Source organism: Anolis sagrei, chromosome 8 (assembly GCF_037176765.1).
Source record: "Anolis sagrei isolate rAnoSag1 chromosome 8, rAnoSag1.mat, whole genome shotgun sequence".
Taxonomy (NCBI): Eukaryota; Metazoa; Chordata; class Lepidosauria; order Squamata; family Dactyloidae; genus Anolis; species Anolis sagrei.
In genome coordinates this window covers 1,865,073-1,877,668 of record NC_090028.1, presented here as the reverse complement: position 1 = coordinate 1,877,668, position 12,596 = coordinate 1,865,073, and the positions used below count along the sequence as shown (strand labels likewise).

General features: G+C 46.2%; 1 pseudogene; it reads right to left on the bottom strand.

Moving 5' to 3' along the window:
• Window positions 1-260: 260 nt before the first annotated feature.
• Window positions 261-11,513, bottom strand: LOC137097557 (zinc finger protein ZFP2-like; annotated as a pseudogene).
• Between the last annotated feature and the right edge of the window lie 1,083 nt (window positions 11,514-12,596).

Below are 12,596 nucleotides of genomic sequence, written 5' to 3'. Positions count from 1 at the left end.
AAAAAAACACTTTAAATCAATACAACAATTAAAATGAAGAACAGTTTTAACAAATATAAACTTATTAGTAATTCAATGGGAAGTGTGGGCCTGCTTTTGGCTGATGAGATAGGATTGTTGTTGTTGTTGTGTGTTTTCAAGTCATTTCAGACTTGGGTTGACCATGAGCAAGGGCCGGGTAAATGGCCTTAGAGGGCTGTATCCAGCCCCCGGGCCTTAGTTTGAGGACCCCTGGTTTAGAGAGTAAATATGATATAGAATGGAATTATAGAGTAACTTTATTGTCATTGTACATGGCAAAACCAAATCCAATGCTTTCCTCAGCACACATCACAAAACCAACACACCCGTCCCTCCACACCCCAACCACCACCACACAGTCCCCAATGCAACATCAATGCAAAACCACAGAGTTCTGTATACTTACAGGTCTAGGAGAAAAGCGATCTCTCATTAACTAAATAAAGAATATAAATGTATTGTTCATTTGCGGGATTAACAGAACTCAAAAACCACTGGACGAATTGACACCAAATTTGGACACAAGACACCAACTAAAGCAATGTATGTCCATCACTCAAAAAAACAAAAACAAAAAAAACGAGAAAGAACTTAAACCCCCACAAACCTAAATGAGTATACAAAGCATGCGTTAAAGGAACACCCTCCCCGGTCCCTCCCTCCTGAACCCAGGGAAATAAACAAGAGCTGAGAGAGAGAGAGGCAGCTTGAGAGAGGGAGGGAAAGGTGGCCCATACATCCCTCTTGCTACCCCCTCCCTCTCTCTTCCCAAAGGATTCAGAGAGAAGGAGGGAGAGAGGACACCCTTCTCCAAATCCACCCCCTTCCCTTCCCTTCCCTTCCCTTCCCTTCCCTTCCTTTCCTTTCCTTTCCTTTCCTTTCCCTCTCGGGTCTTGGTTGTCGGCAGCATGGAGGTGCCTCTGCTGGGCTGCTGGGAACTCACACGGGAGGGATTCTGTGTGTGTGTGTGTGCCCAGAAAGCTCATCCATATTGAGTTATGGGAAGGAATTCTGGGGAATGAAGTCCAGTATTCAAAGGAAGGACAAAAACGTATGCTCTGTGATAACTCAGCTGTCCAGGAAGGCACAATCAAAACATTCCCGAAAGATGGCCATCCATTTTTACTTTATAGCAACCCTCACCTATATCTACAATAATATCTATATATCTATCATAATAATATCTGTAAGACTATAATACATATATGTGTATGTGCGTGTGTCTATGATATCTATATATCTATAACAATAATATCTACATGTCTATAATATCTGTATGTCTGTAATAATAATGTCTATTTGCCTATAATACTATCTATAGGTCTATAATAGGCCTGGGTAACAACGGAAAATTTTGTTTCTAAAATCGATTTGTATTTGGGGTTTTTTTTGTTTCGATATTTAAAATAATTACAAAATTTTCCTTTTAAAAAGTTCGATATTTACGAAATTTCGTAAATGTGAAAAAAAATTACAAAACATTAACGAATCGATTTCCGAACCAATAACGAATCGATTCGTTAATGGCGGATGCGACCGCGAAATACGCTAAAAAACCTCCAAAAACTTCTGAAGCTTCCCTCTCCCTCTGTTGTTGACTGTTGGTGTGATATTATAATTTTTTTTCACTAATTAAACAAAAAACTTGCCCCAGACATGCGGAAATAATAACAAAACGACCTCAGAACAATAACGAAACGAATACAATAAGGAAATACGAAGCATTTACAAAACGTGTTTAAAAATTCGTTTTTTTAAAAAATTGCTCCAGAATGGTTCGTTATTGTTTTGTAATTGAAAAAATTAACGAATTATTAACGAATTACGAATTAACGAAACGAAACCGCCCAGCCCTAGTCTATAATATCTATGTCTCTACTTATAATATCTGTCTGTCAACAATATCTATACATCTATAATAATAATACCTATATGTATTTTCGAAGGCTTTCATGGCCAGAATCACTCAGTTCTTGTGGGTTTTTTCGGGCTATATGGCCATGTTCCAGAGGCATTTCTCCTGACGTTTCGCCTGCATCTATGGCAAGCTTCCTCAGAGGTGAGGTCTGCTGACCTCCCCTCTGAGGAAGCTTGCCATAGATGCAGGCGAAACGTCAGGAGAAATGCCTCTGGAACATGGCCATATAGCCCGAAAAAACCCACAAGAACTGAATACCTATATGCCTATAATATCTATATCTATAGTATCTATATATCAATAATAATTTTAAAAATCTATATGCCTATAATAATATCTGTATGTCTATAATAACAACAACAACAATACCTATATAATATCTTTGAACTGGGTTATATGGCAGTGTGGACTCAGGAAACTCGGAGCCCTTCCACACATCCATATAACTCTTTGGCCTCGAGACTAAAATGCGCCTATTTTATGTTGACACTTTGCCACTTCAGTTGTGTATTGATAGCTTAGAAGCCAGCTCTTCCTCTTTTCTCTCTTTCCCATTGCTCCAAAATGGGCCACAGCAACACGTGGCTGGGTACAACTAATATTGTGTAATATAGTATTATATTGAATATCTTATATGAGGTTGTTTAACCTCTGGTTTGCTTGTTAAACTAAATTACTGTGTCACAAAAGGATTCATGTCTAAAAAGTGTTTCACCAACATGAAAGGTCTGGAACGTTCTATCTGGGAAACTCTCTTTGGGTCAAAGACCACTGTTCTCTCCAGTGTGGATTCTATGTCTATGTAGATTTCTACTCTCGGAAAAGCTTTCCTCACACATTGTGTTTATAGGGTTTCTCCTCAGTGTGAGTCCTTTGATGGGGATGTAGATTTTCAATCTTTGTGAATCTCTTTCCACATTCCCTGCATGTATAGAGTTTCTCCCCAGTGTGAATCCTTTGATGTGAACGTAGATTTCCACTCTTAGTGAAACTCTGTCCACACTTCAGGCATGTATAGGGTTTCTCCCCAGTGTGAATCCTTTGATGTGAACGTAGATCTCCACTCTTAGTGAAGCTCTTCTCACACTTCAGGCATTTATAGGGTTTCTCCCCAGTGTGAATACTTTGGTGTGTACGTAGAGTTCCACTCTCAGCGAAGCTCTCCCCACACTCCAGACATATATAGGGTTTCTCCCCAGTGTGAATCCTTTGGTGTGAACGTAGACGTCCACTCTGAGTGAAGCTCTGCCCACACTCCATACATTTATAGGGTTTCTCCCCAGTGTGAGTCCTTTGATGTAAACGTAGATGTCCACTCTGAGTGAAGCTCTGCCCACACTCCAAGCATGCATAGGGTTTCTTCCCAGTATGAATCCTTTGATGTGAACGTAGACTTCCACCCCTACTGAAGCTCTGCCCACATTCCAGGCATGTATAGGGTTTCTCCCCAGTGTGAGTCCTTTGATGTAAACTTAGATTTCCACTCTGAGTGAAGCTCTTTCCACACTCCAGGCATGTATAGGGTTTCTCCCCCGTGTGAGTCCTTTGATGTTGCTTCAGATCACCCTTCCGAGTGAAACTCTTCTCACATTCCAGGCATATAAATGCTTTTTCCTTCATGTCAGCCATGATATGGGTGTTTGATTGCAATACAGATGCTTCAGTCTTCTTTTTTCCTTCCTTATCTGTATGTGAGGTCAAGATTTCAGCAAGACCCTCACCTAGAGAGAAGTTCTTCTTCCTATATTATTGATTTCATTGCTGCATCCAAGGGGTGGCTCCACAGAATCCTCATTTCCCTGGTTAAGGAAGAAGCAAAAAATCAAGGTTAAGGCGAGAAGCTTTCTTTACATCCACGATTTCCCCCTTTCCCTTCATGGGCCATGTTAAAAATGGAAACACCCAGAAACGCAAACATCAGGGTCTTCAGGGGCTCAGTTGGACAATGAAGCAAGTGGAGTGTCTCTGTCCCTGTGGAATAATGTCCAGGGTGGGAGAAAGAACCCTTGTCTGCTTGAAGCAGGTGTGAATGGCCCAGCATTTCTGCATTTCCACATAAGATTCTGTGTCCAGCACTCAGAAACAAGAAAACTCCAGACAGCAAGCAATCAGGTGCCAGTTAACACATCTAAAACAGAGGGTGCCTCCAGGCAATAGAGGCCAGGCCGCCTCTCTGCAGATATCCTCACTGATTGACTTTGCAGACTTCATGGCTACTCCAGTGCTAATTCAAGCTTGCCAATTGCAACATTTACACTTGCTTCTAATAGACAAGGGTTCTTTCTCCCGCCCTGGATATTATTCCACAGGAATATATACACTACTCCACTTTCTTCGCTGCCAAGAGAACCTCTGAAGGTGCCATTAGCCACAGGTGCAGGCAAAACTTCAGGAGAGAATGCTGCTGGAACATGGCCAGACAGGCCAAAAAATGTACACCAACCGCGATTCCGACCATGAAAGCCTCCAACAAAACATTATTAAAAACATGCCTCGTTCGGAGATATTTCTCCCCCAACTGCCAGATAAAGGTCTGCTAAAGGGTGAAAAATTGTAACTTTGCCACTGGTCAGGGAAGCCTTTCAGAAGCAGGAAACATTTGGGACCTTTTGGAGACCACTTGGAGGTTTCATTCTGCCTTCCTTCTTTCTTTATTGTTCTTTCTTGCCTTCCTCCTTTGAGAGGGGGAAATATCATATAGAGGCGGTTTGCCCACTCTGTCCACAGGATGGCAGCACAGAGGCGCCTCCACGGCTCAAGGGCGCACTTCCCTAATTGGCCACTGAATGCAAGGATGAACGGATGGAGTTACACCAGTAAAATATTAAGGCCTGCAATGACTAACTACCTGCCTGCTGGATTATAGTTAAAAGTCGCTAATAAGAATTGAAAAGTAAACTGTGATAAGAACTGGACAGTGCTAAGATAAATGTTTACGATGTAAAGAAGGAAGCCACACGAGGCTAACACTAATCAAGAAGAGTTAACATCTGGCCTGGAAACCGAGCTGGATCCCAGATGGAAGACATCTATCACTCGTTTACAACTTTGGGACTACATCAGCAGAATACTCCTATAAAAGACTCAATCTAATAATGCTCAAATTGTGACAGACCCAGGGAGTCTGGTTCACCCGCCATGCTCTGCTCCATGGGAAGGAGAGAGACAATCCGAAACAACTCAGATGGTCTATTGGATGCAGATGCTATGCGGGCAGTTGAGAAGGTCTTCCTAGCTGCCCGCAAAGCCGCGATATAGGCCCTAATAGAGCTCTAGCCTGTGCTCGGTCAGAGACACCCCGAAACTTCCTCCAGATGCACTCTAGACTCCATCTCGTGCACTTCATCTTGGCCAAATCCTCAGTAAACCAAGGAGTTGGGCCAGCTCTGTGCAACAAGAGGAGACGTTCGGGGGCAATCGTGTCAATCGCCCTAGCCATCTCGCTATTATAGCGATCAACCAGGATGTCAACATGATCGTCAGCCTCCATGACAGGAAGAACCCCAAGAGTCCTGAGGAATCCATCCGGATCCATCAGTCTTCTGGGGCAGACCATCTTAGTGGGTCCACCACCCCCGCGGAGGTTAGAGGTCGCAGCGAGCCTAAAGCTGATCAGGTGATGCTCAGACCATGACAATGGAATAATGTTTTGCTCTTCCACCCTGACCACTCCGCTGTCCGCAGTAAAACTAGGTCAAGTGTATGTCCAGCCTGATGGGTGGGTCCAGATATTACTTGTGATAGTCCCATGGTCGTCATGGCAACCATGAAATCTTGAGCCACGCCTGTTAAAGTGGTCTCTGCATGAATGTCAAAGTCTCCCACCACAACCAAATGCTGGGATACCAGGGCCAAATTAGAGATCACATCTGCTAGCTCAGGCAGGGAGAGTGCTGTGTCGTGGGGTGGACGGTATACCAGCAGAATCCCAAAGCTATCACGGGTTTCCACCCTCAAACTCAGAGGACTGCAGAACAGTGCACCTGATCACGGAGATGGACTGCCGAAAGACCACCGTGACCCCTCCTCCCCGCCCCACAGGCTTAGCCTGCTAGTGCACCCCGAAGCCAGGTGGGCACAGCCGGGTGAGATTTACCCCACCCAGCTCATCCAGCCAGGTCTCGGTGATGCAAGCCAGGTCCGCCCCATCATCCGGAATCAAATCTTGGATGACAGATGTCTTACCATTGATGGACCTGGCATTTACCAGTAGGATCTTAGGTCCAGGGGGTCTGTCATGGACTCTACCCCATCCTACCTTCTCCAGGGTTGCAAGAACTCTACTGCGATTCTCCCTGGGGTGATTTTGGGAATAATATTGTGTCCAATTCTGGTCACCATAACTGAAGGGAGATGTTGGCTCTAAGCTGGAATGTGTCCAAAGGAAGAGGGTGACTCAACTGATCAAGGGTCTGGAACACAAGCCCTATGAGGAGTGGCTTAAAAAGCTTGGCATGTTTAGCCTGAAGAAGAGAAGGCGGAGAGGAGACATGATGAGGGCCATGTATACAAATGTGAGGCTGGGGAAGTCCTAGGGAGGAGGGAACAGGCTTCCTTTGTGCTGCCCTGGAGATGCAAAGGAGCCAAGGCTTCAAACTTCAGGAAAGGAAGGAGATTCCACCTGAACATGAAGAACTTCCCCACTTTGAGAGAGAGAGAGAACTGTTCAGCAGTGGAATTCTCTCCTCAGTGCTCAATGCCCTGGAGGGAGTGTGGTGGAGGCTCCTTCTTTGGAGGCTTTGAAACAGAGGCTGGATGGCCATCTGTTGGGGGTGCTTTGAACGCCATTGGCAGAATGGGGTTGGACTGGATGGCCCACCAGGCCTCTTCCAACTCTAGGATTCTATGTGAAGGAGATGGTGAAACCGAGCAGCAGTAAAAAGGAGCATTCTTTCCTAAGCATGCCCAGGGGAGAAATCAGGAGTTCCATTTACTGATTTACGACATTTAAATGCCGCCCTTCTCACCCCAAAGAGGACTCACAGCAGCTTACAAGTAACACGTAAATACAATATATTGTAATTTTGCCACAGCACAATATTACTATTATATATTACCATTACACTGTAATATTATTAGTAATACGAGCCGTCGCTTGCCACATGTTGCTGTGGCCCAGTCTGTGTATAAGTTTTGTGTGTGCATATGTGTGTATATATTTGTATATATGTGTGTTTGCATATATGTATGTGTGGTTTGCATGTGCGTTGTACTCTATTTTTTGTTTTATGGTTTTCTAAGTCTCTTCCGCTGTGTTTTGCAGTGTTTTTGTGAGTGATGGTGACCCATTAGCCTGATAGGTGTATTGTGTTCAAATGTGGTATCAATTTCACCGGTGGTTTTTGAATTATGTTAATCCCACAAACAAACATTACATTGGGTTGTTGTAGGTTTTTTCTGGCTATTTGGCTATGTTCTAGAGGCATTTTCTCCTGACGTTTCGCCTGCATCTATGGCAAGCATCCTCAGATATAATGAGGTCTGTAACATTTTTATTTATATAGATTACATGTAATATAAAATATATAATTATCAATATAAAATTTTGGTATAAATATAAAAATTGTAACTTTGAAACAGAGGCTGGATGGCCATCTGTCGGGGGTGCTTTGAAGGCGATTGTCCTGCTTCTTGGCAGAATGGGGCTGGGCTGGATGATGGCCCACCAGGCCTCTCCCAACTCTCGGATCCTAATCGCCAGGGAAGCAGAAAACAAGCTGGGTTGTTGAAAGACCAAACTTGGCACACTGAGTCTCCATGACGCACTCTACATCCTGGTGCAGTTTGGAGGAGGATGCACCATGGACGATGGGACTTGCAATACCTGCACTCCCTTCCTAAGACCATTACAACTGCCAACAATGATGGATCAGGACCACAATTTACACAGAGAGCCCGCAGAGAGCTCTACATCCAGGTGCGGTTTGGAAGAATTTGACAATGGATGCTGGGACTTGCAGTCACTTCACTCACTTCCTGAGACCGCTGAGACCCTCGCCAATGACTGATCAAGACCAAACTTGGCACACAGAGTCCCCATAACCCACTCTACATCCTGGTGCACTTTCAGGGAGGACAGACAATGGATGCTGGGACTTCAAGTACCTCCACTCCCTTCCCAAGACTGCTGCACCCCTCATCTAATATCCGATCAAGACCAAACTTGGCAAACAGAGCCCCCATGACCCACTCTACATCCTGCTGCAGTTTTGGAGGAGGGTTAACCATGGATGATGGGGCTTGCAGTACCTTTACTCACTTACTGAAACCACTGCGACTCTGAATCAATGACTGATCAAGACCAAACTTAGCACACAGAGCCCCCATGACCCATTCTACATCCTGCTGCAGTTTGAAGGAGGATGGATTTTGGATGATGGGACTTGCAGTATCTTCACTCACTTACTGAAACCATTGCCACCCTCATCCAATGACTGATAAAGACCAAACTTGGCACACAGAGCCCCCATGACCCACTCTATATCCTGCTGCTGTTTGGAGGAGGGTGGACCATGGATGATGGGACTTCAAGTACCTTCACTCACTTCCTGAAAACAATGCAACATCATCCAATGACCAATAATGACCAAACTTGGCATACAGAACCGCCATTACCCACTTTCTCTAATAACCCGGGCAGCACCGGGTCCCCAAGCTAGTATATTATAATTTTGCCACAGCACAATATTAATATTATATATTACTATATTGTACCATACCATTACACTGTAATATTATTAGTAATATGAGCCGTCCCCTGCCACATGTTGCTGTGGCCCAGTCTGTGTATAAGTTTTGTGTGTGTGTGTGTGTGTATATATATATTTGTGTATATGTGTTTGCATATATGTATACGTGGTTTTGCACATGTGTTGTAATGTATTTTTGTTTTTATTTTTTTGGTTTTTAAGTCTCTTCTGCTGTGTCTTGCGTCCAAATGTGATGTCAATTTGTCCAGTGGTTTTTGAGTTACGTTAATCTTACAAACTAGGATTACATTTTTATTTATATAGATTACATGTCATATAAAATATATAATTATTAATATAAAATTGTGATATAAATATAAAAAATTGTAACTTTGAAACAGAGGCTGGGTGGCCATCTGTCGGGGGTGCTTTGAAGGCGATAGTTCTGCTTCTTGGCAGAATGGGGCTGGGCTGGATGATGGCCCACCAGGCCTCTCCCAACTCTCGGATCCTAATCGCCAGGGAAGCAGAAAACAAGCTGGGTTGTTGTGGGTTTTTTCAGGTTATATGGCCATGGTCCTCTAGAGCATTCTCTCCTGGCGTTTCTATGGCAAGCATCCTCAGAGGCAGTGAGTGAGGTCTGTTGGAACTCGTGTTTGGGCAATGCTGCTGCGTTTGGTGGTCCCTATGGAGACTTGTCCACAGCTGCATAGTACATGGTACATCTAATCACCTCTCAACGAAAGTTTGCCCCAGGCTCTGTCAGACCATTATATGCTAATCAAGGTGGTCAGTTGAAACATTCCCACCTAGCTCCAGCAGACAAGAGTCCTTTGTCCCACCCTGGTCATTCCACAGATATATAAATCCTTTTTCCTAGTTCCAACAGACCTCACTACCTCTGAGGATGCTTGCCATAGATGCAGGCGAAATGTCAGGAGAGAATGCCTCTAGAACATGGCCCTATAGCCCAAAAAAACCCACAAGAACCAAGAGTCCTTTGTCCCACCCTGGTCATTCCACAGATATATAAACCCACTTTCCTAGTTCCAACAGACCTCACTACCTCTGAGGATGCTTGCCATAGATGCAGGCGAAACGTCAGGAGAAAATGCCTCTAGACCATGACCATATAGCCCGAAAAAACCTACAACATCCCAATGATTCCGGCCATGAAAGCCTTCGACAATACAGAAAACAAGCTGCTCCTTCTTCCGCAGGACTTCCCCTGACCTCTTGACCCCTGGCCCTCATCCTGTCTCCTCTCTCTCCGCCAGGGACAGCTAATCACCTCCCAACAAAGGATTCCCCCAGGCAGTAAGAAGCTAAGCCTTGAAAACTGCTGGGCCATTCAATGCTAATCAAGGTGGCCAATGGCAGCATTCACACTTGCCTCAAGCAGGCAAGAGAGCTTCCTCCCACCCTGGGCATCAGTCCACAGGGAAGTTTTCCAGGCTGCATGGCCATGTTCCAGAAGCATTCTCTCCTGACATTTCACCCACATCTATGGCAGATGTGTTCAGAGGTTGGGAGGCCTGTTGGAAACTAGGTCAGTGAGGGATATATATATATATATATATATATATATATATATATATATATATCCCAGGGTGGGAGAAAGAACTCTTGTCTGCTTGAGACAAGTGTGATAGTTGCCCTTGGCCACCTTGATTAGCATTGAATGGCCTTGCAACTTCAAAGCCTGGCTGCTTCCTGCCTGGGGGAATTGTTTACTGAGAGGTGTTAGCTTCCTCCCACCCTTGACATTATTCCACAGGGATATATATAACCCCCCCTTGCCTGATTGGATAGCCTTGCAGCTTCAAAGCCTGGCTGCTTCCTGCCTGGGGGAATTGCTTACTGAGAGGCGTTAGCTTCCTCCCCCCCTCCCCTCAACATTATTCCATGGCATATATATAAACCCCCCTTGCCTCATTGAATAGCTTTGCAGCTTCAAAGCCTGGCTGCTTCCTGCCTGGGGGAATTGCTTACTGAGAGGCGTTAGCTTCCTCCCCCCCTCCCCTCAACATTATTCCATGGCATATATATAAACCCCCCTTGCCTCATTGAATAGCTTTGCAGCTTCAAAGCCTGGCTGCTTCCTGCCTGGGGGAATTGCTTACTGAGAGGCGTTAGCTTCCTCCCCCCCTCCCCTCAACATTATTCCATGGCATATATATAAACCCCCCTTGCCTCATTGAATAGCTTTGCAGCTTCAAAGCCTGGCTGCTTCCTGCCTGGGGGAATTGCTTACTGAGAGGCGTTAGCTTCCTCCCCCCCCCCTCGACATTATTCCATGGCATATATATAAACCCCCCTTGCCTCATTGAATAGCTTTGCAGCTTCAAAGCCTGGCTGCTTCCTGCCTGGGGGAATTGTTTCCTGAGAGATGTTAGTTTTCTCCCACTCTTGACATTATTCCACAGGGATATATATAAACCTCCCTTACCTCTTTGAATGGCCTTGCAGCTTCAAAGCCTGGCTGCTTCCTGCGTGGGGGAATTGTTTCCTGAGAGATGTTAGCTTTCTCCCACTCTTGACATTATTCCACAGGGATATATATAAACCTCCCTTACCTCTTTGAATGGCCTTGCAGCTTCAAAGCCTGGCTGCTTCCTGCCTGGGGGAGTCCTTTCCCGAGAGGCGTGGGCTCCCTCCCTCCTTCCCTTGAGAGTCCTCCTTCCCCAGGGAGAGATCTCTCTCTCTCTCTCTCCCTCCCTCCCTCCCCCTCCCTGGCCTCCTTCCCAAGGGTTTCCTCTCAACCTCTGAGTAGGAGGCCTTGAGCCAGAGGGGTGGGCGAAAGGTCAGGAGAGGGTGCTGCACCCACCTCAAGACAAAGCAGGCCTTCTCCACACCCCCCAAGCCAGAGAGAGAGAGAGGCGGAGACACACCCGCAGAGACAGACCGGAACCGAGGAGAAGGAAGGAAGGCAGGAAGGCGCCCAAGGAGACCTCTTCCGGGAAAATGGCGGCCGGGCCGGGAGGGGCGGGGCCTGCAGTGACGTCGCCCTCCCCAGCCGCGCTCCTGATTGGCCGCCCTCTGGCGGGGCTCATTTGCATCTGGGAAGGGGGCGCCCCCTGTTGGCCTCTCCTCTCCCTCCCTTGGGGACTCCGTTCCGCGCAGGCGCAGACAGGCAGCCTTCCCTCCTCGGCCTGCTTCCTTGTAGCTGCAGTTGGGAGAAGTGCCCTTTGCTGCCACCCAGAGGCCGAGCGGGGAAGCGCGCCCTTGAGCCCCAGAGGCGCCTCTGAGCTGCCCCCAGGGAGACAGAGAGAGAGAGAGAGCAGGGTGTCCAGCCCCTTCTTGGCCCCCTTCCTCCTCCTCTGGTGATGACCCCCAACCATCACATGACTTTCCTTGCTCCTCCATAACTCTCATTTTGCAAGAGAGAGAGAGAGAGAGTATTAAAAAACTCTAAAATTACAACAGCACAACAACAGAGAGGAAACAAACAAGGACATCTCACCACCTCTCAACAAAAGATTGCTCCAGGCACTGCCAGGCAATCGAATGCTAAACAAGGTGATCAGTTGAAACATTCACACCTCGCTCCAGCAGACAAGAGTCCTTTGTCCCACCCTGGTCATCATTCCACAGATATATCAACCCCTTTTCCTAGTTCCAACAGGCCTCCCTACCTCTGAGGATGCTTGCCATAGATGCAGGCGAAACGTCAGGAGAGAATGCCTCTAGACCAGGCATGGGGAACCTTCAGCCCTCCAGGTGTGGTGGACTTCAACTCCCACAATTCCTTGAGGCCAAGGTAAGCCTTTGGGGTGAATGCCGAGCCTCAAGGAATTGTGGGAGTTGAAGTCCACCACACCTGGAGGGCCGAAGGTTCCTGACCCCTGCTCTCGACCATGGCCATACAGCCCGAAAAATCCTACAACAACCCTCTGAGGAAACAAACAAGGACAACTGTCATTTTGCTATTGTTATGAATCGTCATGTAAATATCCGGCATGCAGGAT